This window comes from Helicoverpa armigera, chromosome 3 (genome assembly GCF_030705265.1).
Source record: "Helicoverpa armigera isolate CAAS_96S chromosome 3, ASM3070526v1, whole genome shotgun sequence".
In the NCBI taxonomy this organism is placed as follows: Eukaryota; Metazoa; Arthropoda; class Insecta; order Lepidoptera; family Noctuidae; genus Helicoverpa; species Helicoverpa armigera.
Window position 1 is genome coordinate 558,184 of NC_087122.1, and position 27,872 is coordinate 586,055.

General features: G+C 38.1%; 1 protein-coding gene across 6 annotated transcripts in view; it reads left to right on the forward strand.

The window, feature by feature from the left end:
• LOC110381702 (uncharacterized) overlaps window positions 1-27,872 on the forward strand; it is a 132,777-nt gene that overhangs the window by 46,464 nt on the left and 58,441 nt on the right. For all 6 annotated transcript variants that reach the window (XR_010278110.1, XM_064043458.1, XM_064043461.1 and 3 more), the window contains exon 3: window positions 14,316-14,380. The gene's annotated coding sequence lies outside the window, so the exon portion shown is untranslated. The remainder of the gene's footprint in view (window positions 1-14,315; window positions 14,381-27,872) is intronic.

Consider the following 27,872-nt stretch of genomic DNA (forward strand, 5'->3'; position numbering starts at 1 on the left):
CAAGCCTAAACGTTAGCGGACTTATGTAAATGATTTGTATAATTTGAGACAGAAAGACTTTCTCTCAATATGTATTAGGAAACCAGATTTATTATGAAAGTGTTTGATTTACGATACTTTTGTTAGAGTTTTTAAGTTGATAGCATTTGATAGCAGATGTAAGTTAGAGATAAGTGGCGTGTGAACTGTGACGCTAAGTTGGACGAAAATTGTAAGATAGGGTTTGACTTACTTGGCAATGTCACGATTTTTGTTTTGTTTTCGTACATTGAGATGCATCTCGTGTTATTTTGGGTTGAAATATGATAGAAATGTCACCTGAAATTTTGACTTTTTGTCTTTTGTACTTTTGCTATCAGGGATTATTCATTACTCGAAATCTGGTCATGAAACCACCTCATAAAGTAATTTTGTGTGCGAATCTATAGCCAAGCCTTTTTTTCAAATACGGTAGCTCAGTCTAAGCCATTTCTTTTTTTGCTATTTACCATGGGATTATACATTTCATTAAAAGCAAAACAGATAAAAATCCAGCATCAATAGCTGTTGACCCACACCCAAGGATGCGGCGACCTCACTCGATAACGATCACAAAAACATCGATAAAAACTATCAAACGTATCGATTTTACGCCACTCGTCCGATTACGCGCGACCGTTTTTTGTCGAACCACTGAATGATTCGATCAATCAATGTGTTCGCTTTTGTATTGCTGAAAATAGAGCCAGATAGATTTTGTCATTGAATTGATAGAATGATTTGTAAAAATATGAAGTTAATGTTACTTAAACTGTTTTTAAATGATTTGGTCGAATTATTTGTCTATCAATGGCTTATATTGTACCTATTGTCATCAGTGCACATATTGTACCTATTGTCATCAACTTTCTTCATAAAGCACACATACAAAATTAAGATAATCATGACATACATCTGCAAATACAAACTTATTACTCTAATTTAAACTCGATCTCTTAAAACCGCAGCTCGAACATGGATCGAACCCACAAATCAAGTGAATACACCGTCGATCATAACATGCGACGTTCTAAACCCGAGCTATCACCTCATGCAACACTCCATTTACGTCAAGCATATGCAAGTCATAGACATGTCAGGAATGCAAGCGTAAATATGCGGCAATCACATAATTGCCGTGGTAATCGCCGTAATCGTAATCGTAATACTATGGAGGATTATCGATACGCATCACAAAAAATGAACATCACTATTACAGTATTACGACATGCTTTGTTATTTGGGCTCGTGCTTCGAGTTTTTTTTGTGACTGACATGCGATGGTACCGTTTCAAAACCTGATAATAACCAATAGTACCTATGTGCTGATGTGTTGGTTACCAGCTTATCATATATGTATGTTTCCGTAATGATATATAAGGAATTTTCATAAAGCCTTAAGTGGCAATTTCAGTCGATAATAGTAGAGAAGGAAATTAAATAATTTTCACAGCTGTCATTACAATGCAAAAGCAACTGCAATGGTAATTGCCGGCCGGTCGCCAGTCGCAGTGACTGCCATATTTCCCAACGCATTACACATTCAGTTTCGGAACGTGCGAATATTCGCTACTTAGGTTTCATTCATAGTTTTTTTGCTACATTACAAAATTTGTTTTATCTGTTTGTGATAATTTCTAGCGAACGGGCATTTGTTGTCGTTGCCGTTGCAAAGATCGTGATAGTTTTAAACAATTGGTTTATTTGGGTCTAGCGTTATTTATTAAAAGCTGAGAAAAAAACAACGTTAGAAGTAATGTTGTGATAGCAATCGTAATTTGTTACACTTGTTCGTGAGAATAGCTGTTTTGTATGAACATTTATTGCAACTGATTTTAGATTAAACAGTTTACGTCAAATAGACGAGGTAATATTATTATCTAGTGTCGTGGTTTATTAATTTGTCAAATGTTACGTAGAGATAGGTTGACTTGTGATTTATATCTCAGAAACTACATACCATTTACTGCTACATTAAATATTTCTTAGTACGTATGATGCTATACCTGAATGGATAAAAACTTGTATTTGTATCGAAAATTAAAGTGAACGAGTGCACGTGTGAGTCCCAAACCAGAGTTATGCAATACTCAGCGCGTTGCGATTGGTGCAAGTGAGCAACCGGTTACTGAAAATATTTTTCATTGCAGAGGCACGTTTTACATTGATAAATAATTTTATTTTATCAATAAATTATTTAAGTAGTTTGTTGATTAAGCTGAAACACTGATAAACTACTTTTACATTCGGAACAACGATGTTTTGGAACGACCAAAATAGACGTGAACCCTCAAATGTCCCAAAAATAGTTAAAAGATCGTGAAAATGTATAAGGGTCATCATTATCTTACCAATTTTCCAATAGCGGTTCTAAAATGTTTTACCAATAATATCGTAAATACAACAAATAAAAGCTCGTGCCTTGCGCCCGCGCAAATCTGCGGTATGTAAGCAAAGTAGCCGGCTATTATCGCGGTGAAAGGAAATCAAAATATCACATGTTTGTACCGGCGAGTACAGCCGGCTCTATATCCCTACTGGTAACGAACTGTGGCTAACTGTACTTAATTACACCACTGTTTTCTGTGCGAAATGTTGCAATAAGTATTTTGTTGTTATTTTCGTAATGGAATAATAGCTTTACAATTTCGTACCTAAGTACATCAAATGAGGAATATTTTAGCATGTACTTGAAGATCTCTAAATGTTTCTTTGTTTGTTTCGGCTACATTGAAAGGTCCCAATTAATTATTTCTTAGTTGCAGGTTAATTCTATTTGACATTAGGTAAAAATTTTCCTAATCCCAAATTGCCTCAACAGTCAATTTAGGAATTCGATCCCATTTAAATGTAATTACTGTAACTTCGATATCAATACAAAAGTAGGTCATTCAATTATTAGTACTCAATTAGAAGTCCAATTAGTTGACATCAGTGAGTCGGACATGTGTTTCTGACGCTGTTTATGCTAATTAATTGAAAGGAAATACTGCTTAGTAGTCACGGAATAACGCCTTGACCTACCATGAGACAACCTTGTCTGCACTATAGACCGTAAACGTCATAAAATACTTGTATATTTGATTGTAAATCACTTAAACTTTATTATGTGTTAGGTTAGCTTCTATTTAGAAATATTTTTTGTAAATACCTCTTTTTGGCTGTTGGTTTTATACGATGTTACATTTTGAACTGTAGAGATAGTCTACTTAAAACTGGAATCAATGGTTTCACTATTAAATTCAATAAAATACCAGTTGATTACGCAATTATTCCACCACCTAGCATCATATTTGATTCGCGACTATCAAAGAATTTATATCTACACACCTAAGTAAAACCTGATTGCCCGCCAATCTAAACAGGTTATTAGTGAAAACCAGCGATTTTGGGAGCCATTATATCAGATGTGTGTCATGTCTTGTCCATCGGAAGACCAGTATTCCTCATGTAATGTGTTGCACAACGATTGATTCATGTTCAGCAACCGGTTGCAGTCGTTCGTTAATTATTACGCGAACCAGCAGGGTGGCCATATGATACGTACCTAGTTTTATGTAATGAGCAAGGGCGGGGTCGGTTTGCAATTGGTAGCAGTTGTTTGTTATATGATATGGTTAAATTGAGTGGTTGATTTTATATTTCCGGAGTTATAAGAATATTTCTGCCTAGTAATATGTTTTAGGTTTTTTAAGCTTTTATTGCGCACGGTAACGAACTTGAGATTCTATAAGAGCACCCGCACACTAAAGAATAAACAGTTTCGGTTGTATAATGTTTTCAGTCGGCTTGATACCGCTTAATGACTAGATCTGTGCAATGTGTGTACTACCCATCATCTTTATACAAACTTATGAGCAAAAAAGAACTGTCGGCCGACTAAAAGTTTCCAGTGTTCTCAGAGTTTAATATTTCTCTAGTCAGTTAGTTTTTCTCATTTTCAGAAAGTAGGTATCTTTAAACATTTATTACAGTATAAGAGAGTAAATAAACATGACATAACAGTAAGACTAAAGGTCAGCGCCTACTTCACTCAGTATTCAATTCCGTCAGTGTGGGAACAGTGAGTTGGCAGCCGATGCAGTGAGCCTGCCAACCACTGCGCCTATGTGCAGTGAGCCGACTGCTAAACAGCAGTCACAGTTATATGTATTACTTAATAGTTTGTACGTGTTACGACTGTTTGTATGTTGTTAAAAGACGATTATAGTTTTGTTTTGTTGATAGACTGGTTACTACTAACAATTATTTAACCGTTACACCTAATTATCTCTGTATTTTATTTGGGTAAGTTTCTACGTAGATTTTTGTCATTAATACTAGTGATTTTCATCTATTTTTGTGAAAAAAAATTGTAAGCAGAAAATAACCACCCAAAGGTAGACTGGTAGAAAAGTCCGCCGTTGTACTATGTGCAAAAAGCATTTAATAATATTTGATAATAAATAAAAATAAAGCAAAAGTCTAGGCTGTCACCAGCAAGTTGCGTATTGACAGCTTCACCAAAAAAAAAGTTACAGCATTTTACTCAATTAAAAATAAAAGTAGGTACCTACCTACCCAATAGAAGTATTTCGTACTGGCATTAGAAACAGGTCAATGTACTTGGTTTTTCAATCGATCACTCCTGATTCTTGGTACTTCATTGATGCTTTTTTTCTTATTGTCATTAGCCGTTTAGTTTGTATTGTTTTAAAGGCGAGCGAAGCCGGGGAGTTTTCCTCGTCAATTGTTTGTACAGTGTCACGCGATTCGTCTCGATAACTAGGAAAAAGTGTCAAAACACGGTAGCCATCTTCAAGGTAGTCTTGGAAAATATTTGAATGTTTTGCTACGCTTATTTGTGAAGTAAATCTTGATATATACAAAAATGAAAAATGTTCGTATTGCTTTCGACTTTGTGGAGCAAATATGATGATCAGTCTACTAAACTGTAAATATGTTTTTTTTTCTAGGGGCTTATGTATGGTTCCCCGGGTAACTCCGTTATGGCGGTCAGGTATAGATAGTTAGTCTTTCCATGTAAAACACTGGTTTTCAGCAGCATCTGGACTGAAAGCAAACCCTCACATAATTAGGAAAAGGCTAGGCAGATTTATTGTATGGTTGGTCATCTCCTAATCATGAAATTTACAAAATCCCTTCAATTACCAATAATTCGAAAGTGAAAACGTGGGAAATCCGCTGTCAACAAGAGATGTTGCCATAGCAACTCCGATGGGACGGAACGGACCATGGTGTCACGGTGGTTCTGGTTCCCAAACCTTGGCGCACCATGGTTTCTTGCTGTGATTAGTTGATGATGCAATAACTTTTTTATAATTGATACTTAATGTTCGACCACCTGTTGGACATTTCTCTAGATTTTACATAACAGCTACATTTTCTCACAGCCGAATTCCTTTCGCCACTTGACATCCACTCGATGCGTTTATTCACACCAGTCTTAAATGATTCACCCAACTGGAGACCTCATTGCCATGCCTTCCCCTCAGTTGAAGGGCGCTAAAGCCTGCGTAGTCACTATGTATTAGGTTAATCTGTGTTCTAGCTACAGAGCGCCGGTTTTATTCGTATGTGTATGTTTGCGTGTTTGACAATTTATCCAGTGCGTGCGTAAGTAACGGTATAATCAAAAATGCATGAGTGAGCTATCACCCTGCACGACAAATTAAATATTATTCGACTTTTTATAAGAAAGATTTAGGCTCGCGTTGCCTCCGATAGGTTCATTCGCATCAATGAAAGTAATACATTCATAGCACTTCTGTACACAATGACGAAATATTTTTTTGTCACTTTCTCGTGTGTCTCTTATCAATGGAGTACGTGACTCTTTGTGGGCGCTACGTGAGATCCCAGGGGTTACGTCAATAACGTTTAATTTGGTCCAGAGAAAGTTGGGAGGACATTTGAATAAACTTTGAAATAAAAAGCTTGGTTGAACGGTCTACGAATTGGCTAAAAACTATCACTACTAATTCTTAAATCTTTTGATTTAAATTCAGCAAGCTTTTGTGCCACTTGTCAATTGAGCATTGTATGCTTAAACTGTGTTTTAACTGGTCAAGTACTGTCTAAAAAGGTACGTATACTTGTGCCATTTTATGTATCTACTCATCTTTATTAAACTGGCGTAAAATTAGTAACTAATTAAAACCGTTCATATAAAGTGTTCACAAAAAAGTCCACTTTCGTTCCGTAGGCCGCCTACAAACTGCAGTTTTTCAGTGACTTTTTCAGTGTTTTTTCTTCAGTATACATAATCGTCTGGTTGTCTGGTCATTGATCACACGAATGTCACTGGGTGGTACCGTGACGAGCCCGTTCTCACACATCGTCAATCAAGTCATTAGAAAATTGACGTGCGCAAGAGTTGATGATGCGAATAATTTGATCTTTTATTGCTAATACGCCATCACGTAATCTGCATCTGTTTATGAAATTGTATTTGAATTTTTAGATCGTTTTCGAAATAATAAGTGATATCTTGTTAATTAAATAGCGGATTATACATTGGAAAAGTAGGTAATAAGTAAAACATGCCTTATCAATTTAAAAACAATTACAACTAGTTACTTTTAGTAGACTGGACTTCATTATGAACAGTAACACAGATAAATACAAAATAACTGTATCATAAACCAAACAGATGAGACTGCTCGCAAAAAAATCGATTATAATCTCGAGTATCGAATATCGGAACAAATGTGTTCAGGTTAACCGTATCGATTGCAGCGCCACGTTCTGAGCGGGATCACGATATCACGAAATATGTAAGAAATTACTGCTGTAATGTTGCTAGGTAGCCTTGCAACTGTTTTGACGTCACTTTTTCTCTGTTGTTTTTTTTTGTTAATTAGCTGTTTTAAGCGGTGTCCCATCACCCGTTTCCCATAGAAGCTTTCCTTTTTCAGACAAAATATAGCCCACTAGCCGGTTTCCGGCAGTTTTACCCACATCCCGTAAGAGCTACCCCGTGATGGGATAAAATATAGCCTTTGTCATCCGCGGAAAATGTATCTTCCCAACAGTGAAATAATTTTTCAAATTGCTTCTGCAGTTGCGAAGCCGACGAAGGGTAAAAGGGGCCGAAAAGAGTTCATATCCTGTCCTTTGTAAATAAAAATCACGAGCAATAGTTAGATATAATTACTAAAATTACACTAATATAAATGAGTTTGGATTCGAATAGTTCAGCGGCACTCATTAGCAGCTAACTGGTTGTTATTACACCTGTCACTCACTGCTACATACTAATGACAAAATTAACACTGACCCGAGTTACGTCACTCCGTCATAATAGCTAATACCTATCTATACTAATATACCAATATACTATGTATATTTGTCCTGGGCATGACGTTAAACTGCCTTGCATTCGACATGTACAATCGAATGTATTATAGCGGTTCTCTCCCGCGTTGTACAAAAAGTCTGCTTCGGCGAGGAAGGCAACCCACAGCAGATATGTGACGGGCTTGGCGGACTCGGCGTAGCAGCACGGCATTTGTGGAAGGCCTAGGGCGACGGTAGAGAGCGTATAGTTACCGTCGGCCAGACATATCATCCAAACTCTCCTCTAGTCGTAGCGGTTTTCCGTTCCACTAGGGATAGGAGGGAGAGGACGAGTGTGTGCATCTGTGTTTGCGCGAACACTTATGCACCTTAATATTTCCTGCGCACCTGACTGCTTCCGAAAATGGACTCCGATTACAGCTAAGTCCCGTGGCGATGGGTTGAGGTAGAGAGGTCTGGTTTGATGCGAATCAGGCTTTGTCTGATGCCTGCACACGGGCGGCTCTGGGGGTGTATGTATGTACGCCGTGGTCGCTTTCGTTCTGCACATGGGGTGACAGAATGGATTCGGCAGCACCCAGGGCGACAAAGCAGCCCTATTTAGGGAGGCACTGCTTTCCCTGCTCAGCCAGGGAGAGGACTAGAAAAGGTGTCCCAAAAAATGCTCACCCTGACCCAAGAGAGGGTAGTAACCACGGCTGCCTCTGCATCTATTTATTGCGTGGTCGAAGTTCTAAAGTAAATAAAAATAAAACACCATCTACCAATTTGACTTTCGGCGCGTGGAACGTTCGGACACTTCTTGATAGTGATGCCAACGCCTGTCCCGAGCGAAAAACCGCCATAGTAGCACGAGAACTTCATCGCTATAATGTCGATGTGGCTGCTCTCAGCGAAACACATCTTGCTGACGAAGGGGAGCTGGTGGAACACGGCGGCGGGTATACTTTTCTGTGGAAAGGTACTGCTGCCTCTGAACCGCGGCGGTCTGGTGTTGGTTTTGCTATCAAAAACCATCTTTTGAGGCGTCTTCAGGAATATCCTGTTCACATTTCTGACCGCGTGACCACACTGCGCCTTCATCTTGACCATAACAATTATCTTAATGTCATCAGTGTCTATGCTCCAACGCTGGACAAGTCTGATGACATCAAGGATAAATTTTACGAGGAACTGACACATTGTTTCGAGCGCGTACGCCCCAGTGAACAGATCCTACTACTGGGTGATTTTAATGCCAGGGTCGGGCGGGACTACGAAGCCTGGCCTAAAGTTTTAGGCAGACACGGTACAGGCAACATGAACAGTAATGGCCGACTGTTGCTTAGTCTTTGTGCTCAATTCGATTTGGCTATTACGAACACTATGTTCCGACTTCGCGCCAAGCACAAGACAACGTGGATGCACCCACGATCAAAACACTGGCATTTGATTGATTACGCAATTGTAAGACAAAGAGATATTTCCCAAGTCCAAATAACCCGCGTAATGCGAGGAGCACACTGTTGGACTGATCACCGGCTTGTTGTCACTAAATTGAATCTTTGCCTACGTCGTCCCCGCAGATCAGGCAGAGCGAAGCCTGCGCATTTAAACGTAGATTTGCTTCAGAATCTCGGGACTAGACAACAGTACGTAGAAACCTTGGCTAGTACGCTTCCATCACTAAGAAACGGTGCGAGGGATGCTGATGCTGAGTGGGGAGCTTTATCTTCTCATATTCTGGACACCGCTAAAAGTACTTTGGGTCTTAAAGTCCGTAAGAACGAGGACTGGTTCGATGAGAATGATGAAGCTCTCATGGCTGCAATCGGCAAACACCGTGCCCTTCTTAGGGAAAGTAGCGGAAAAAAGCAAGGCAGAAGTGCTGCAGAGATAAATAAGAGTGACCTGGAGCTGCGGAAACTAACTAGGGAAATAAAAAATCGGTGGTGGCAGGAAAAAGCTCGGTATATGCAGTGGCTCGCAGACACTAATCAGCTCGGAGAGTTCTACGGTGAGGTTCGAAAACTGATTGGTACCAAAAATTCGCTGAAGGTTCCTTTAAAGTCCAAGGACGGTAATGACCTTCTAGAATCCAAAGACGCCATTTTAAAGCGGTGGGCAGAACACTTTTGTTCTTTGCTTAATTGTGATCGATCAGCAGATCTAGAATACATCAGTTCGATACCTCAATTACCTGTAGCAAATCTGCTGGATCAGCCACTGTCACGTAACGAAATTGTTCTTGCTATTAAACAACAGCCAAACAAACGCGCGGTAGGCATGGACTCTTTACCGGGAGAATTGATCAAATATGGTGGTGACGAGTTGCATTCCGCCATTTATGAACTTTTTGTCCATTTGTGGGAAACGGAACGTATTCCAGCAGATTTCAAAGTCTCTCGCATCTGTGCTTTATACAAAAACAAAGGCGACCGTTCTGACTGCAACTCCTACCGCGGTATTTCTCTTTTGTCAGTCCCTGGGAAAGTCTTTGCTAGAGTATTACTGAACCGCCTAATGACCCTATCTGAAAAGATTTTGCCGGAAACCCAGTTTGGCTTCCGACCTGACCGTGGTACTTGTGAGGCGATTTTTTCATTGCGTCAACTACAAGAAAAGAGCCGTGAACAGGGGCGACAGCTATACCTGTGCTTCGTCGACCTTGAGAAGGCTTTTGACAGTGTGCCTCGAGAAGCCCTCTGGATAGTACTGAATAAGTTAGGATGCACGGATAAATTTGTAAGGCTTCTGAGACTCCTGCATGATGGCATGGAGTGCTGTGTCGCTGTCGATGACGATCAGTCAGACTTCTTTCCCGTTACCTGTGGGGTGAAGCAAGGGTGCGTGCTTGCGCCTACACTGTTCACGTTGTACTTTGCAGTCGTAGTACGCGATGCCTTACAATTGTCATCCGATGGAGTTCGCATCCGTTTCCGCACCGACGGCAATCTTTTCAATCTAGCCAGGTTTAAGGCACGCACTAAAGTATCGTATGCCCTGATCACCGAGATCATGTATGCTGACGATCTGTGTTTCGTGGCGGAATCCCCAGAAAGCCTGCAACAATTGATGTCCAATTTTCACGAGGCTTGTCAAAAATTTGGCCTGAAGATCAGTGTCAAGAAGACGGAGGTTATGTCCTTGGACAATAACGGTCACGAGACACTGACTATAAGACTCGGTGAGGACTCGTTAAAGCAGGTCGATAAATTCCGGTATTTGGGGAGCACATTAACATCGAAGTGCGACCTTGATGTAGAGATCAACAGCAGAATCGGTGCTGCTGCCGCAGCATTCGGCAAGTTGGATGCCAAGTTCTTCCGTTCCCATGATCTTAAACTGGCTACAAAATATCGGTTTATATGGCAATAGTATTGCCTAACATCTTATACTCTGCTGAAACGTGGACTGTGTACCGCCGGCATATCCGCACACTAGACCAATTCCACCTCAAATGTCTACGTAAAATACTTAAGATCCGATGGTCTGATCGTGTGCGAAACACCGAAGTGCTGCGACGAGCCAATGTCGGTGGCATTGAGGCTTACCTTATGCGGCGACAGCTTAGATGGTGCGGTCACGTGTCACGTATGGCGGAGGAGCGAGTGGCTAAGCGCATCTTTTATTCCGAACTAAAGGAGGGCAAACGAAAGCAGGGCGGACAGTTCCTCCGATATAAAGATGTGCAAAAACGTCACATGAAAAAATGTGACATTGAGCCTTCGCAATGGGAAGGGCTAGCAGCCCAACGGCCTGATTGGAGAGCTCTAGTTAGAAACAAAGTTTCTGACTTTGAGGAGCGTCGTCGGTCAGAGCTTGATTCTAGACGCGACGAACTGAAAGCCCGACCACCCGCGGCAATCAGTTACAATTATGATAATGGTGTGCTCACATGTCCGCAATGTGCGCGGACCTTCTCAAAGAAGATTGGCTACTGTAGTCATATGCGAGCACACCAGCGACAATTGTCTGTACGGAGTTGAGGCAGTCGCCGTGACCGAAATCGGTCTGGAGTCATCATCATACTATGTAATAATATTATAAAGAGGAAAACTTTGTTTGTTTGGTTGTAATGAATAGGCTCAAAAACTACTGGACAGTTTTTAAAAATTCTTTCACCATTCGAAAGCTACATTATCCACGAGTAACATAGGCTATATTTTTAAAACGGCTAGTGTGTTATAAACTGATAAAGGAATGAAGCCTGTATTCAAGGTCATTTTAGGGTACTCTACAAACACACTAAAACTTTAAGTCGGCCGATAGTTTGTTTGGGCTCATAAATCAGTATGAAGATGAACCGAGGTTGAAAACTTGGATAGAAATCATGATATTCTTAAAAATGAAATAGCCGACCGTCAGGTCAATTGTAGGCCGACTGATTCAGCAGTATTCGGGTGCTCTAAAATAAGCATTTTTTTGTTCAGTATAATAAAAAAAATATACTTATCAAAGAAAGTCGAACTTTACCGTTGAAAATGAAATTATATAAAAACTATGACTATAGCCTAAATAAACACCAGTTAGAAGCAACTAGTTTCGCAAAACCTTTCTTGGAATTCTAAAACAATGCAGGTAAATAATGTCACCAAAAAAACTATAAATTACGATGAAAGTTTGTGATCTTCTAAACTTTTTTTAAATTATCTAGAGCTGCTTTCTTTATCATAAAGTTAGGAATTTAAATAATCCATTAAGTCATAGACTAGACTGTCTATTCAATAATAATTTGCAGAAGGTAAGTCTAGACGGGAAAAAATGACACGGAAATATATCTGACTAGCCATTTTCCAGCGGTTTCACCCGCGTCCCGTGAAAACTATTGCCCGAACCGTTATAAAATATTAGCCTATGTTACTTGTTTTCAAATTGGCTCAGTAGTTTGAGAGCCTTAACAAACAAACCAAATATTTTTCCTCCTTCTTGCTAGATTAATCGCTAACGTGTTACATAAAATGAAATTAGTATCGAACTTAAATAAATCCAGTTTGCAACTTGTCAATAGTAAACAGGTTTCATTGTGTTATGTGTTACATAGAGTATATACCTATGTGTATATGTTATGTGTGTTCGGGGTCATTGACCGATGGCGCGCTCTGAAATTTCACTTTCAATGGCTTCGTCTGGACCGCGGTGGCATCGGCTATAGGGTTGCCAAGTTATTCTGAACTATTTGTAGGTATATTTTTTTTTCTTTGATATGAAACTTCATATTTTTAGTTTTTCAATGTGTATAGTTTATATTTCACATGAGGTGTATTTCTTTTGTAGTAAGCCCGAAAGCCGACAGTTACAATTTGTGATAAGAGCAAAAATATCACGTGCTCTGCTAAGCTTAAACAGCTGTCTAAAAATATATCCGTTTCAAGTTACATTAACTTAAAACTTAATTAAGTTACCCAAGCTATATAAAATTATCTCAGCATAATTCATCAAGTTTTCTCATAGCACTTTCCAATAGATAGCTAGATCTATATCGCTCAGATAACTTGTGACAGCCCTGTACGGTCCGCAAGTTACGTAGGAATGTTGTTAATTAATTATTATCCGAATGTTTGCTATCCGTACTTTCTAAATCTTAGATTCTTGCAGTAGTATTAATGGGTTTTACTACGCTTGAAAGTTCAGGGTTTATTTTCAAGAAAATTTCCATTGCTTTTTATTTGATTACGTATGTTTAATTAACGAAACGGGCTCCAGAAGGAACACAGCTGTTTGGTCAGTAAATGTCTGACACTCCCTCACGCTGCACCCACACTGGGAGGGGTCATTTGATGATTTCCCACAACAAAAAAAGTTGATAACCTACTTTTATTTTCGTACTTTTTAGCTCATTATTTTCGCTGCGTATTTTTAAAAGTATAAAATAACGGACTGTTTGCCTTATAATATTTCTAAGATATAGTTATACATATGTACAAGAATTGCCACCGTGAATAGAACTAAATGAGAAATGTAGACGCATAACATTTGCATGTGCATAAGAAAACGTCAGATATATTTTATCTTTATCTTAGTCAACTTTCTAGACATTAGCCTTTTACGATAACAATGTGAAATGGTTTATTTATTCCAATATTAGCGAGAAAACGACTCCTTTCATATTTTTATCGATGTAAATTTTGAAAAGCATAACCAGGTGGTATTTTAAAATTATTAGTATTGGTCAACATTATTTTATGAATATTACTCAATATGTTATTTGCATTATCGAATGCAGTGTAGTGCGATATAGAAATCGTTAGGTAATACATATTTTTTATGTGATATTAAAATAGCAATGAATTCTCTGGTCACACTAATTTTAAGTCAATAGCGCATTTTAATCTTAAATCTAAGTAAAAATGGTACGTAATTGAAAAATCTCTACATTTCTGTGAAACAAAAAGAAATAATGACAAAAGGCTAGGCATCTGTATAGTTATGGATTAATATATAAAAAATTTAAGCAGTTGGTACTTCATGAAAACCTCCTGAATTATATAATTTAACATTTCAGCATCATAAGTGGTCTTTCCAAATATAGTAAACCAGGGGGTAATTGCCCCGCGATGCGTATGAAAGCGAGCGTTGCAATGCGCAGGCGCAGGCAGGGGTCAAGTGCTGTTACGTCAGTGTGTGGGTGCATTTCGGTGCATAACACGTTGCGATGACCCAGTTTGATCAGCTGCCTTTGATGACACGGAGCATACAAAATTGCGGTTTTTAATTTTGTAAAACTTTTGCTTAAGAAAGTAATAAAAATTAACTGCTTTATTTTGGGGGAAGGGTGCATCCGAAGTTGCAGCTGCCTAAGATTACTGGTCAAATATGGCTTTAAGAATCTCTAGTTAGACTAAACGTGTTTGAGTATGATTAGGATATTTATATGACATATCTAATTTCAAACCACGGAATTCGCAGTCGATTCGGAAATGTGAAAACTTTCGCTACGAAAAATCATAATGTGTCCCTACAACTTACAAAATCCAATATTAATTCCAAAATGACTTACCTAATATTTTCTTCCACAGGTGCCAAGCATCGGGTTACGACCGCCACGCGACTCGCTACGTGACCGACAAACGGATCGTTAAAGGTAAACACAGTTTAACTTGAACTTACAATGTAACTCGTCAAGTCAAACCAAGTTAGGAAAGCTTTCAAGTAGCTGAGGTAATTAGTAACTGTTTCTCTGACGTTTTCTTATATGTATGTAGTACCTATAGATAAGTGAAAAGAAAGAAGTTCTATAGCTAAATAGAAAAAAATACTGCAACGATTTAGGTGGAATTGGTAATAATTTGTTGTAATCACAAATTATAACGTCAAGTAATATACTATAAAAGCAGAAAGAAGCTGCGCCAATCATAAATAAGATTGGGATAGGGAAAAGAGGATTATAATGATGAAAGACGATGGAAGTAGGTATCTCTGGTCGCGGGTGAAGACGCAGACGGAACCACGGGATACCTACGGCTAATTTCTTAGAAAGAAGAACAAAAGATCTTGGTGAGATTTAGATATTAAGTTGGATGGAATTCCCAAATGCGCTTCATGGAACCGCTGAATTTACACTTCAACGGTTTCGCCAATTATATGAAGTTTACGCCCCGTTGTTAACTAGTGTCTGTAATTAAATAATAATTAACCTAATCCTTCCTCGTTAGATACAGCAAATATTGGAGAAAACCGTAAAGTATCTAAAAACAAAGCAATTTACGAAGTACGGAAATATTGTCGGAAACGGTTTTTCATTCCAAAGTAAAATCAGAAAATATTATATACAGGTGATTTGGGTTTCCAAATTGAATTGTAGGATTTAGGGTTTCCGACTGTAGGTTTCCAAATGATTTTTGTTAATATGACAGTGATTATATATGTTCACTCATCATACTTTTACGAACGGCTGAATCATTCGAGAAGACTGATTTAATGAATGTAGCTCTAGTTTTCTGACGAAGGTTTTTATCTCCCAAGGAAGCATGAGAAACAGTTAGCAATTCAAAAAAGCAGTACTAATAAAGAATTCAAAGTAGATAATCTGAATAGTTCCGTAGAAGTAGGTTGGATACCAGGTCGTGGGTACTGGAACACAATTGCATCTTGCATTACGCCTGGCATGCTCGCTGATCGTAATGGGAACTGCATTGTTGAAGCTCGTACTCCAGCTTATCTGGTGCCAGATCCGGCTGCCACTGATCACTGATCTGCAAGACAGTAATTGTTCGAAAATGTAGACGTAATTATACTCATTAACAGTACTCTTGAGTTAGTCGTAACGGTGCAATAGTACAACTTGGAAATGAGAACTCAAATTCCAAATGTATATGTTCAATGTTAAAATGCAATTAACTTGTTTTCAAAATTGAGGTAGTTGTTGATAAGGATAAATCAGAAAATGTAAGCGCTGATGATATTGATAACAGATTACGTAAAGCTCACACCAATGGACAAATGGCAAACAACACTAAAGTAAACAAAACTCATGTTCAGAGCACACGAAACTTAATCCTTTACCTTAACGACGACATATTTCACACAAGCATGAATCAATTGCTTGTCAAATAAGACCTGAACAACAAGGGAACAGTCAAAATTTCAATGAACAAGTCTTTAAGGCCAGTTTCGTGAATGATTTACGATCGGTAAAATACGCGAGAATTTCAAATTGCATATCATGGCTGTGATATTTTAAGTTCCGGATAATTTATGAGTGCTCGACTTTGATCTTTCTAAAATTATTGCGTTTGTGGAATGTGGAATGATTAAGTTGTGATTATGTAAACCAATAGCTCTTATTTTTAGTTACTTTCCTTTTTCCGAATCAATATGTCCAACTGTGCTGCTGTATCTTCTTTACCTGTTATTTTCATCTATTATCAATTGGTAGCTTTAAAGTCTTCATCTAACACTTCCATACCTTCAGCATTCCATCATGCAGCATTCCCATGAAAGCTGCAAATCCTATATTAATTAAGGCTTCATTTCGCTCTCGCTGTGAGATAGTCGTAGTAGATGTATCGGGTTCCCACAGGCGGGAGTTTTTACGTGTTATCGCCACCTCGCATCTGTGGCCGCCGAGTGATTGGAATGACCGCCAATATCTGTAACACTTGGTTTGGGACAAGTGGTAGGAGTTCACAGGATCGGGTGATCTTGGATGTGTTTTCATCATCATCATCATCGACATCATCAGCCTATCGCAGTCCACTGCTGGACATAGGCCTAGGATAGAATGTGTTTTGCTTTTGCGTAATTTTGGTGAAGATTCTTGTCGCACCAGATTTGCTGTTCTGTTATGTAAGTGATCCTAGTAAGTTACTTATCTAGTGGTCTTTAATAATACTGACACTAAAGGTAATATTCTTTTGAGAAGGATTCAGTAAATCTACATAGTATAAATATTGATAAAAATAACTTGCTGATTGACTTCGGAATTCTGTAAAAGCGTTTCTACTTCTTATGAGACACTAATCGCCGTCGCCTACAACTCAAGGCACGCCCAACAAAACCGTCGGAGCGGCGCACGCGCTCCGCGTAATCTCAGCCATCGATCCTTGTTAATTGATCACCCGCACCTGTCGGCTGTCCGGCGTCTGTCCGGCCGGACGGCCCGGACGCGCCGTCCGGTGGCACGCCATCTGGCCGCGTGCCTCCGCTATCTCATCTTCCACCTTTTAATATTAGCCGCGTGTTATCTGTCTCTTGGTCCTTGTTTTATGATCAACTGGTTTATATTGAATGAAGCCTTCTTGGAATTTGCTACGTCTAACTATATGAAGTGCTTATCTTAGAATGTTACACTGAATGCTTAGGAAATAAATTAGATTAAAGAGCGCAGTTTTCTTTTGCGTGTTAACTTTGAAGGTTGAAAACCGGACCGTATTTTTAATGGTATTAAGATTTCTAATTAATAACTATCAAATATTTTTAATAGTGCCATTAATCACAAACAAGCCATGAAAAGGAAAGTGTCGCAACAAGTGGAAACAGCGCACATTTCGCAAGAATGTGAACCGCGTGTGTACGCTTTGAAATAAAATACCATGAAATATCAATTTGTAATTCCTGCGACACGGTATTGAGTAAGCCGTTACCTTTACGGACAAGTACTTAGCAAAAACTAGTGAGGCTAAGAAAACCCAGTTTATAGAAATGTTACTGTGGTACATTGTGGGAGAGGAAACTTTTAGCTTCATAACAATTTATCTTCTTTATCTTGTAGAATTGTAATTAGCATCGGAAGTGTCATCACGTGTTAATAGATTATTAAATGTAGTATTTTTTTCCTGTACTATTTTTTTACAGTTTGTTTTTCACAGTCTGCCTTCTGCATTCTTTTGAGCAATTCCCAGTAGGGCAGGCCATGCGCGCGCGCATTGCAACACACACCTTTCTGATTATTACCCACTGTCGCACACATGACCAATGCCCAGTCATTATCAATTACTGCTAATTGCTCTGTGTGCCACGAAATTGTGTAATAACGAATAATCTCCCGTTTTATTAGAAAACAGTTACATACAATCATGATAGTGAAGATTATTGGGTTTAAACAACGTTTACCTCAACGTAATCGACAACGCAACGAGCAATAAAATGAACGCCTCGTGTGTAACACCACTTACATTCTCATACCATTTACATACAAATTGCAGCAAGTACACAGACATTGAAACATTCGGAAACAAGCGAAGTAACAAAGACAATACATTACAATCAGGATATTACAGATTATTATACGTAGATACGAAGTTACCCTTGAATAGAGCGAAATATAATTGCATAATGGCTCACGCAAGTTGAATGCGCCATTAGTAAAGTGGTGAAGTGGCGAAAAAGTTGTGTGAAACAATAGACGCGCGTGCGCCGGCCGGCCGCGCGAACAATGAGCGAGCAGCGCCGCGGGCAGAGGTGGTGCCGCCCGTCTGACCACACCGCTAAGCGTGGACAAGGCATATTAAAAGCTCTCTAAGATCCTCAATACGGTTGTAATGAGAGAAAAAATAAAAACAAAAAAAATGGGAACAAAACAATTCATAAAACGGAAATAAATCCTTAATTTGACCAAATCAATATAATATAGTCGTGGTTGACGTATACAAATAAGTCTAAACGTTGGATTTGAACTGTCTTTCTGTAACATCACATAGCACCCTATTAAGTTTAACTACGACCTTCGCCTACAAAATCTTTATTTGCCTCTCCTTGCCGCATCAACCAAGTTTCCTAGCTGCGGTGTTCCTAGGCTAGCTATTAGAGCGTTTGGTAGACAATATGGGAGATGTTAGATTACGTCCATTGTTCCGGCGTCGCCTGCCGGCTGCTGGCGGCAAAAAGACCACGCTGAGCCTCGCAGGACCACACCGAGCTGTGGGTCACTAGAGAACACCATGTATAGTAGTTCCAACATTCCTGTCCATTGTAGTCAGGGAATGTGGTTTAGCCTCAACTGCTGAGAGTGGATTCTTGAAATATCTTCGTCAACAGGAGTATTAAAATTAGTAATTTTCACAAAGCAAAAAGCATACTTACATCTTTTAAAAAATGCCGCTATATTCTTAAATAGCTTGTAAATAAAGATGCCATACAATCAGATAAAGTCCAAGTTGTAGAAGCATCAACCACATTAATTGCGAAAATTAAGATGGTCCCATAAGATTAGCGATCCCTTCAAGTACGGTACCGTTTGCAAGGAAATGTCTGCTTGAGCCGTCTATAGCCATTCCATTGAAAGTCCATTACATCTTCACTAAGACCAGGTGGTTCAGCAGCTTGCAGATCATTCATTAGATTAAACGGAGCCTCGCTAATCTTAGGAAAAATCTCAGCAGCATCTGTCGGTACTAATTCAAACTTCTAAAATTTCCTGTGTGCGTTTCCTGGATTTGTGATTGACAAATAGATATGGACTCTCAGGGTTGGCAGTGCATTAAGGGCATTTATGTTCCTCTGTATTGCATCTTTATGCCTAAGATTTTATCAAGGGATCAGCTGAATATTGTGATTCTAAGAAATTCCATGTTCATTCTTAAGAAATGCACTGCTATTATTGCTAACTGTGATAACGAAATTGTTATTGCCGATAAAAATAATCAGATTTAAAAGACACACCAGCTTTCGGAAGCTTAGGAGTTCCACATAACATTCACAAACTCCTAAGCTTAGCAGCTAAGGAGGAAGGGTATTCGGTAACCTGAGCGTCGCACGCGCAGACTGATGTGCGAGCAGGAAGCGACGTGAGCTGATAGTGGGCTCGAGTTACCTGCGGCTGGCGATTTTATACGAAAGCCGGGATCGGCTTCCAGTCGCGTACATTATTGTTTCTAGATTTTCAGATAGAACATGTACAGGAAACAGCTATCATTCGAAATGTTTTGAAGTATATCTAATATGGAATTAGTTGCATCTGCACTAAAAGTTCTGGATCTCATCATTTTACAAGCTATATACAAAGGATCCAGGATGCAGATAAAATCATACAAAAAGATAATTGCTAATATTACACTTGATTGCCTTGTAACGTGTTAATTTTCTCTTACACTTTCATCAGTCCGAGCCTATTGTCTGTCATCAGTAGCCCTGACATGTCCATTATATCTCGAACTTTTACTTTCTCACACAGCGCCAACATGTTTGACTATCCTTGCAGGTCTAGGTAAAATGGCCACTTTTAACTTCAGCCCTTTTGTGTGGCATTTTTAATCACCAACACTTGCCCAGTCATTGGTGTGTTAATATTGGTTTGAAAGCTTAATTTAAAATCTTAAAGCTATTCCAATAAGGTTTAATTTGTTTTACGGGTCATTTATTGTTGTTTTAATTCCAAGATTATCGCAGTCGTTATGAGAATGAGTAATCGATTTTTGGGTCTTTTGTATCGAGAATTCAGGGATCATTTTAATTATCGATTACATGTGGGGGATTTTTATTGAGTGTATTGTGTAGGGCACCTTTGGTAGGTGAAGGGAGAATAATAACACATTTGGTTGGTACATTGCTTATGATTGTATCTTTAATGGTCGTGCCGTGTGGTGCATGGGGTACGGTCGGACCACCTCATCGCTTCTCATGGACTGAGAATGTTGTAAGTGGTGACTAACGACTTATGGCGAAAGAAATAATTATGGAATTTTATGAGAAATTAATCAGTTGTAGGTCTGTATTTACCCTAAAAGGATTTGTAAAATAATATTGTTATTATTACCTACTTTTGTGACCGCTAGGTATTTTTAGTAATGAAGATAGTTAAATCTTTTCAAGGTTGCACTAAAGCCTGTGGCATTTTCGCGACGTGTGCACATCGACGCATCATAAAGGGCTCACTAAACTCACGCGCAGATAAAAATAAAGATGCCATAAAGATGCCACCGTGAAATTCACCCTCGTGGCCCGGCTGCCATCTTGCTTATTATGCCAAGTTTATCGCTTGACATTTCAGTTGGTTTAACCACTCCCGCGCATCTAGATAATTCCAAGTACCCTGTGTATTACACCGAGCACAGATTAAAAATAAATCTTAATATACTTATATAAAAATTCTCACGAAACAAAGCCGTATTAACGTATACAAAAGACGTGTCCGTCCGTCTGTACAAATAATGTGACATTTTAAAATAATTGCTAGACAGTTTTTGTAGAGATTGTCATTGTTGCGACCGCACGAATGACTATGTGGAAGAATGCTCGTTTAATCACACCACGGTGTAATTATTAAAAAATAAGCAAAATTTCGTTTGGTCGTGTTTTCGTAATTAGTGGATTGTGTAGTTGAGGGCATTAGCGAGCCAGTGAGTGCGTGAGGGTAATTGCCACAATCTTTTGTTTTGAGATTGGTCCCAAATTGTCCGAGAACGCCTTGAGGACAGCACAAGAGCATGTCTATAATTATCTAATATTCAAATTTACAATTCGTTGCTCAAGACCTAAGTTGTGAGAGCTTTTAGCCCACCAAGGTTGACCATTACATACATGTAAATTGTGAATAAACAATAATGGGTCTGCGAAAACTTTGCCAAAAATCAAAAAAACTGTTTGTCATTCAGAAAATACACAGAATACATGAAATAATGACAATAATTTTGTATAAAATTCAGTTACTGAAGGCCTGAAGCTTCACTGCACTAATTATGTGTTATGCCATTGACATAAACATACCTACTAAATACGAATGAGCTAAAAATAAACAAAAGTAATACTTACATAACTTTTATTTTCCAGTAGTAAGTGAAAAGAAGTTGCTTAGTAAAATGAAAAGTGAATGAATGAGGAGCGGCCGGTGGAGCCGGTATATTATCATAACAGGGACATATTAATACATCAAAGTGTTACAGCGCGCCCACTCCTGCGCACCTCTCACGCGACAACCGATACAGTAGAACAAGTGATTGATTACCGAATAATATTCGCAGAATTTTATACATATTTTAAAAGGCTATTTTTATAAAGTTTTTAGATGATTACACAAAAAAATTGGGTGTTTTGACATACATTAAATAAAACATCCTTTTAAAATGTGTTAAATATTTGCAAATGTACCCGTACCCATGATATCACGGCATAAAGAAACGATAATTTATTTGCCGCTAAAGTGGTCTAGACAGCTTTAACAACCTATAAGTATGTAATGATGGTGAAAACCGCAAAAAAACTCCGCACCTAAATCCGCTAAGATTGCGTCAAGTCTTGTATCAGTTTAGTCAATCGGTTGCAATTTTATCTATTCACTAATTCAATTGAAATATATTCAATATGCTAAAAATGCAATTTCAGAAAACGTCAAGAAATATTAACCATATAATGGTCATCAAAATATGGTCTCAATATGAAAATCTGTACCTTTTTTCCATTGCAACATCAAACCGAATAGCTGCCTACTGTCTTCATATCTCTTCCTGTATTGCAAAATCAATCACAAAAATTTACATTGTATGTATCTTCAAATAAGGACATGAAAAAGGCTGGTCATTATTTAACTTAGGTAACTCGTAACATATTCGAGCTAGTCTACTGCCTGCGCTCGCGCACATATCGACCTGCGAGAAAGTGCAGATGCTATTGTTATCACGGTTGCCATGACTCCCGCTGCATACATTAGCATATGCAGGGTGCCGACTGAACGTTTGAACATCATGCTTTATGATGCGAGTGGGACTTTCGCTGGGCCTACACATCTTTTAGCTTTGTCGCAAAAAAAATAATAACTTTTGAATAGGAAACGATAAGCCTGTCTTGCAAGTTCTTTCAGTTTTAGAGGTATAAGAGTTAAAGTTATTGATAGATATAGATTGGTATCTAAAATACAGAAAAAGTATGTATCAAAACAAACATATTTGGAAAGACCAATGTCATCCCATCAATATGCCAAGGACATTTATCTAGTTTTAGCAGGTATAATTTAGTGACAAGGAAAACGCAGCCTAGAAACTACGCATCAAAATCAAAAACATGCGTGGGTGATATAGAACTATTGAGTAATATTTCATTGATGACAAAAACTTGACGCCTTATTTGGAATAAAAAAAATCTATTATAATCAAATCAAAATCGGAATATTTGGACATCAAAAATATTTTGAATGACCATCAATTTGGTTTATAAATTAAGGACAATAAGCTCACAACTGATCCTCATAATTGCATTTGCACAAAAATGTGTCATAAATATTTATGACGCAAGCAAATTAAAAGTGGAATAATTAACGTTTATGAATGATTTATCAGCTGTATATGAATACAAATTGCATCGTAAATAAACCGTTAATATATAGGTCACAGTTATTTATGAGTCGTGAAACAGGGTGTTTTACATAGTCAACAAATAAAGATTGTAAATGAGACCGATTTTCGTGACTTTAAGCGTAGATCATGGGTTTGTTCGACAGAGTAATTTATGGCAGGATTATAAGGGGGTTTAATCAGGCTTCGTTTATAGGGTAATGAGATACCTCAAGAACTATGGTCTTAAGTATATCACTTGGACTGTTGCAATTTTATGGCATTTGATTTATTATTATTAATTCAACATGGTGTACATGGCTCTTAGCTATTGAAAGTTTACTATGTTATCAAGGATAAATTAAAATGTTCCCAATTTTTTGAGGACCTTGGTATTTGAGAAACGCCTTGAGCAAAACTATAAATTATATAATATCAAAATATGCTTCGGATTGGAACCCATCAAAATCTACCATCACAATAGTAAAGGTGAGAACCCATCAGTTCCCATGTTATGTCGCAAGCGTCCAGCAGCGCAGGAATGTGTCGGTCAGCACGACGCGGCGCGGTAATGCACGCAATCATCACAATTATATGCGCCCGCGCCGAACTTGCAGCGAACTATTGAAGCGACCATTGAATTCGGTTAAGGTGAAGACATGTGTAGGAAAAAGTGGCTTGTGTATGTTTTAACACATAGATAGATTGGAAAAATAAATGAAAATAAATTGCAATGTTTATTTTAGATAATAAAAATATATAATGGCATTCTCAAGTATTTTCCTCCTCGCAATACTTAGATAACTTGACTTTTCTGATACCTACTTTTAAATGACATCATCATCATCAGTTTTGTAACACTTTTTGCGATTTACCAATTAATTTACGTCTTGGAATTTAGACATTAATTGATATCGTACTTAAAACGCTTCTGCGAATTATTTGTCAAAAATATTTTAAGAAGTCCCTTATAGACTTAACTTTTGATTAATTGTTTTACTTGTGTATTTTAGTAAGTGCTATGAGTGTCCGCCTTTAATAGATATAAATGACTATGAAGTGTTGTTTTAATTGATTTATTTTGCCATATTATATTGCTATTGGCACAAATAGTTTGACGTTTTGAAAGAGCTTTTATAGGCCTATTTGAAATAAAAAAATGGCTTTGACATAAAAATAAATAGACCGTAGAAGTTTGATCGTTGAACGTCGCCTTAACCAACCTAGTGTGAATTCCCACAGGTGGATGAAAGGCGCCGCCGGCCACCATGGTATTATCACCATGGCTCTATGGTGCTATACTTATGACGTGGGCGCCATGGCGTTACACTAATTGTAAATTAGATTATTGGGAACTTTTCTATTGTCTATTGTTGGAGTCTGGTGAGCTTGGAGAGGTGTTTATTGATAAAATATATTTCTTAAGTTTTTTATACAGTAGGTATACAGCTACAAAGTTTTTTTTTATTATATCTAAAGGTATTCGCCGTTTCCAGTGGTTTTCCTCGCTTCTCGAGGTAACTTCTTCCCGTACCTGGATAAAATATACCCTAAGTCACCTGGAGCTAGTGTACCTTCCCAAAGGTGAAATAATTTTTCAAATCAATTCAAGTAGTTTTACAGCTTTCAGGTTTTAGAGTTTCGAGGCGTTCAGTACAATGAATCATACACAAAAAAAAACTGTTTTATTCACATAAATATTGTACAGAAAAGAGAGAATAGTTTTTGGTCCATAGGTGAGCTGCATGTCGATTCTATAAAATATCACAACTCACTTCGACATCACTCTCACTTCGACTTCGATCTAAAGGTAGAATTCCGTGGACGCGACAATAGTCAACCTATGAAAATGTATGGCACCGTTGTCGAGGCCCGTGACAGTCGCGCGCGGCCGACGAATTTCGTAAGCTGCTCGCGGCATTGTCAAAAATTTAATTCTGGTTTTACTAAAATTCTATAGATGTTATTAAGCGCTAGACCATGTTGAGAAGCGTACGGCCGCGAGCGGCTCACGAAATTCGTCGTCCGCGCGCGACTGTCGCAGCCCTCGGCAGCGGTGCCATACATTTTCATAGGTTGACTTTTGTCGCGCGCGGCTGCGACAATCGCGACCCACGGAATTCTACCTTAAAGTTTCGTGATTGACATTGTCAAACTACACTAGCGCTACACTATCGAGCGTGTTGACAAGTTGAACTAAATCAAAGTCGAGATTTTGACAGATCTGTCAAAATCTGTCTATCTATAGGGGAGGTAGGGGAGAGATGGGCAGTTGGGAGACATGATCAAATCAGAATAAAAGGGGGGTCCTTTTATTCTGATTTCTGATCATAGTTTTGTTTTTTTTTATTGGGTAGTTTACGTTACCGACTGGTAACGGTGTTCATCCATAGACTATCTGTCATTTCTGTGAGTTGTCAAGAACAAACACTCGTAAAAGTACTTAAATATTTTGTTGCGGTTTCGGATCGTTATAAAGAGAAAACTAATGAAAGGTATGTGTATTTTCTATTATTAATTATTGATTGTCAAAATCTCCAGTTACAATTATAGTAAGTCGATGCAATCCACACCTATTATACCTTTAGAAGAGAGTACTACAGGAATAGTTAATGGGCCCCACGTTTTATTTTAGTCTAATATGACCGGGACCACCTACGTAGGTTGACAGGTAAGTAACTATTTTTTATTTTCTAGTTTTCAGTGCACATAAGATAAAACCGTTTAACTTAAAAGTTTTTTTACCGATTTTTTTTTCATAAACTAAGTCAAAAGTGTCCAATGCTCCCTATGGTAGGGAGGCTTGGACATACCATGTAATGTATAATTTGTAAATTTTGCTCTTCTTCGTCAGTGAAAATTTGTGAGGTTATAAATCTGCGCGAAAAATCCTTTATAGAATCTTGTTTCAGGTACCGTTGCCAATTTGATCTAGAGACTATTATATTTAAAATAGTGTTTAAATAAAGTTCTAAGTGTTTTAAAGTGATTAAGTGCCTACCTTTAACGATGGCTAGAATGTTTTGCTTAAATCTTTATTAGAAGAAGCTCATGCTTTAGATAATTTAGAAAAGCGTCAACAATCTGCTAGAATTCGTAGTTTATCTTTATTAACTCGCGATGATGACTATGTGAGCATATATAGATTGTCAAAGGAGCTAATTGACCAACTGGAGTCTGATTTACTGCCCTGATAAAGCCCACAAAACGTCGAGGCAAAGGACTTACAACTCGTGTAAAAGTAAGTATTGACACAGTTTATAGTTGAAAAATTGTAATCAAGCACACAATAATAAGAAAAACACTTAGTTCTTAATAAGGAGTATTCCCTTTATGTGGTTTCCCCAGCTGATATGTTTTCAAAAGACTCTGTACTTCAGTTATAATATTGGTATTCTCTTAAGCATGAAAATAACCAAATTGGTCTCAATTTTGTTTTCACTAAATCCAGATAAAGTAGGTATTACATTTTTTATTGATTTATTGTTTCACAGATACTATGTACTTTATCATTCTTGGCTAGTGGCAGTTACCAGAAGGTTATTAAAGAGGGCATCAGAACTTATTTATCGCAACCGTCTGCATCTCGTTGCATAAATGAAGTAGTGGAAGCTCTGAACAATCCGGCCGTAGTAAAAAAATATATAAGGTTTCCTCAAAATCAGCAAGAAAGGCAAATTGGCGCTGTCAGTATTTTTTTTCGTAGGGTAAGCATAGATTATATCCATAGCACGAATTTAGAGATTTCTGTTTATTTTATACTTAAAAGCTGCCTCAAATTCCTTACAATAACAAATTATAACTAAAACATCATATTTAGCTAAAATTCTGTGTCAAAACTGATAAAATTAAAACTGATTAATCTCGGTTGACATTTTGTCGAGTGGGGAAGTCACTAGCACAGCATTGGTCGATGTCGAGCTCACTTCACTTCGCAAGTGATTAGGTGATGTTTACAGAATGCAAAATCAAGGTCGTTCTGAATCGAATGCGAAGTGAGAGTGAATAGCGAAGTGAAATGCGAGTTGTTGTTCGAATTTTATAGAATCGACGTGCAGGCAGGCCTTGGCCCTGTTGGGCCCCGCTGGGGTTGCTGACAGTATTCTACTTGTGTAGCCCTTTCATTTGATACCCATATTGAGGGGGCTGTGCCATTTTGTGCCGGCGGCCATATTGGATTTAATTAAAGGTGTATACAAAATTTCAGACCAATCGGTTGACAGGAAGAGGGTGAAATTTGAATTACTAAATTTGATCCAAGAATAAATACAAACGGGGTGAGCTAAATAAAACCGTTTAAATATCTCGTAATGTTGAAACTGAGTGTAATTTTTAGGAAAGCTCTTTCATTATATCTAGCCGAATATAAGAAATGGCAATAAAAGTTGATAATGATCTGTAAAATCTGATTTTTTATGCAATAAATTGTGAAAAAGTGCCCATCCCTCCCCTACCTCCCCTAAAGTATGAAATGACATTACGAATCGAAGTGAAATGCGAGTTGTTGATCGAGTTTTATAGAATCGCAGTACTGTATGCTTTGAATACGAATAAAACCACATCAAGACGGCTAGTCCTTTTACAGTGCGCATATTTTACAGGTATCTAAAACATTCTTATTCGTTCCAAATCGGATTAGCCGAAGCAACACATTCAGCAGCTCAGCACTTAATCAGTATTGACATAAGTAGTGCTGTGAATGTCCTGCGCTTGCGCCGGTCGCCTTATATAGGTGACTGCATGTTTATTAGTGCATTACCATTTTTGTTTCAATGACATTTTGTGTTCTGTTCGTATGTGTGTTGTGGGATTGTCTGTGTTTGTGGAGTGTTAGATGAGAGTGCAATTTGTTTGTTATAAGCGACATCTTTG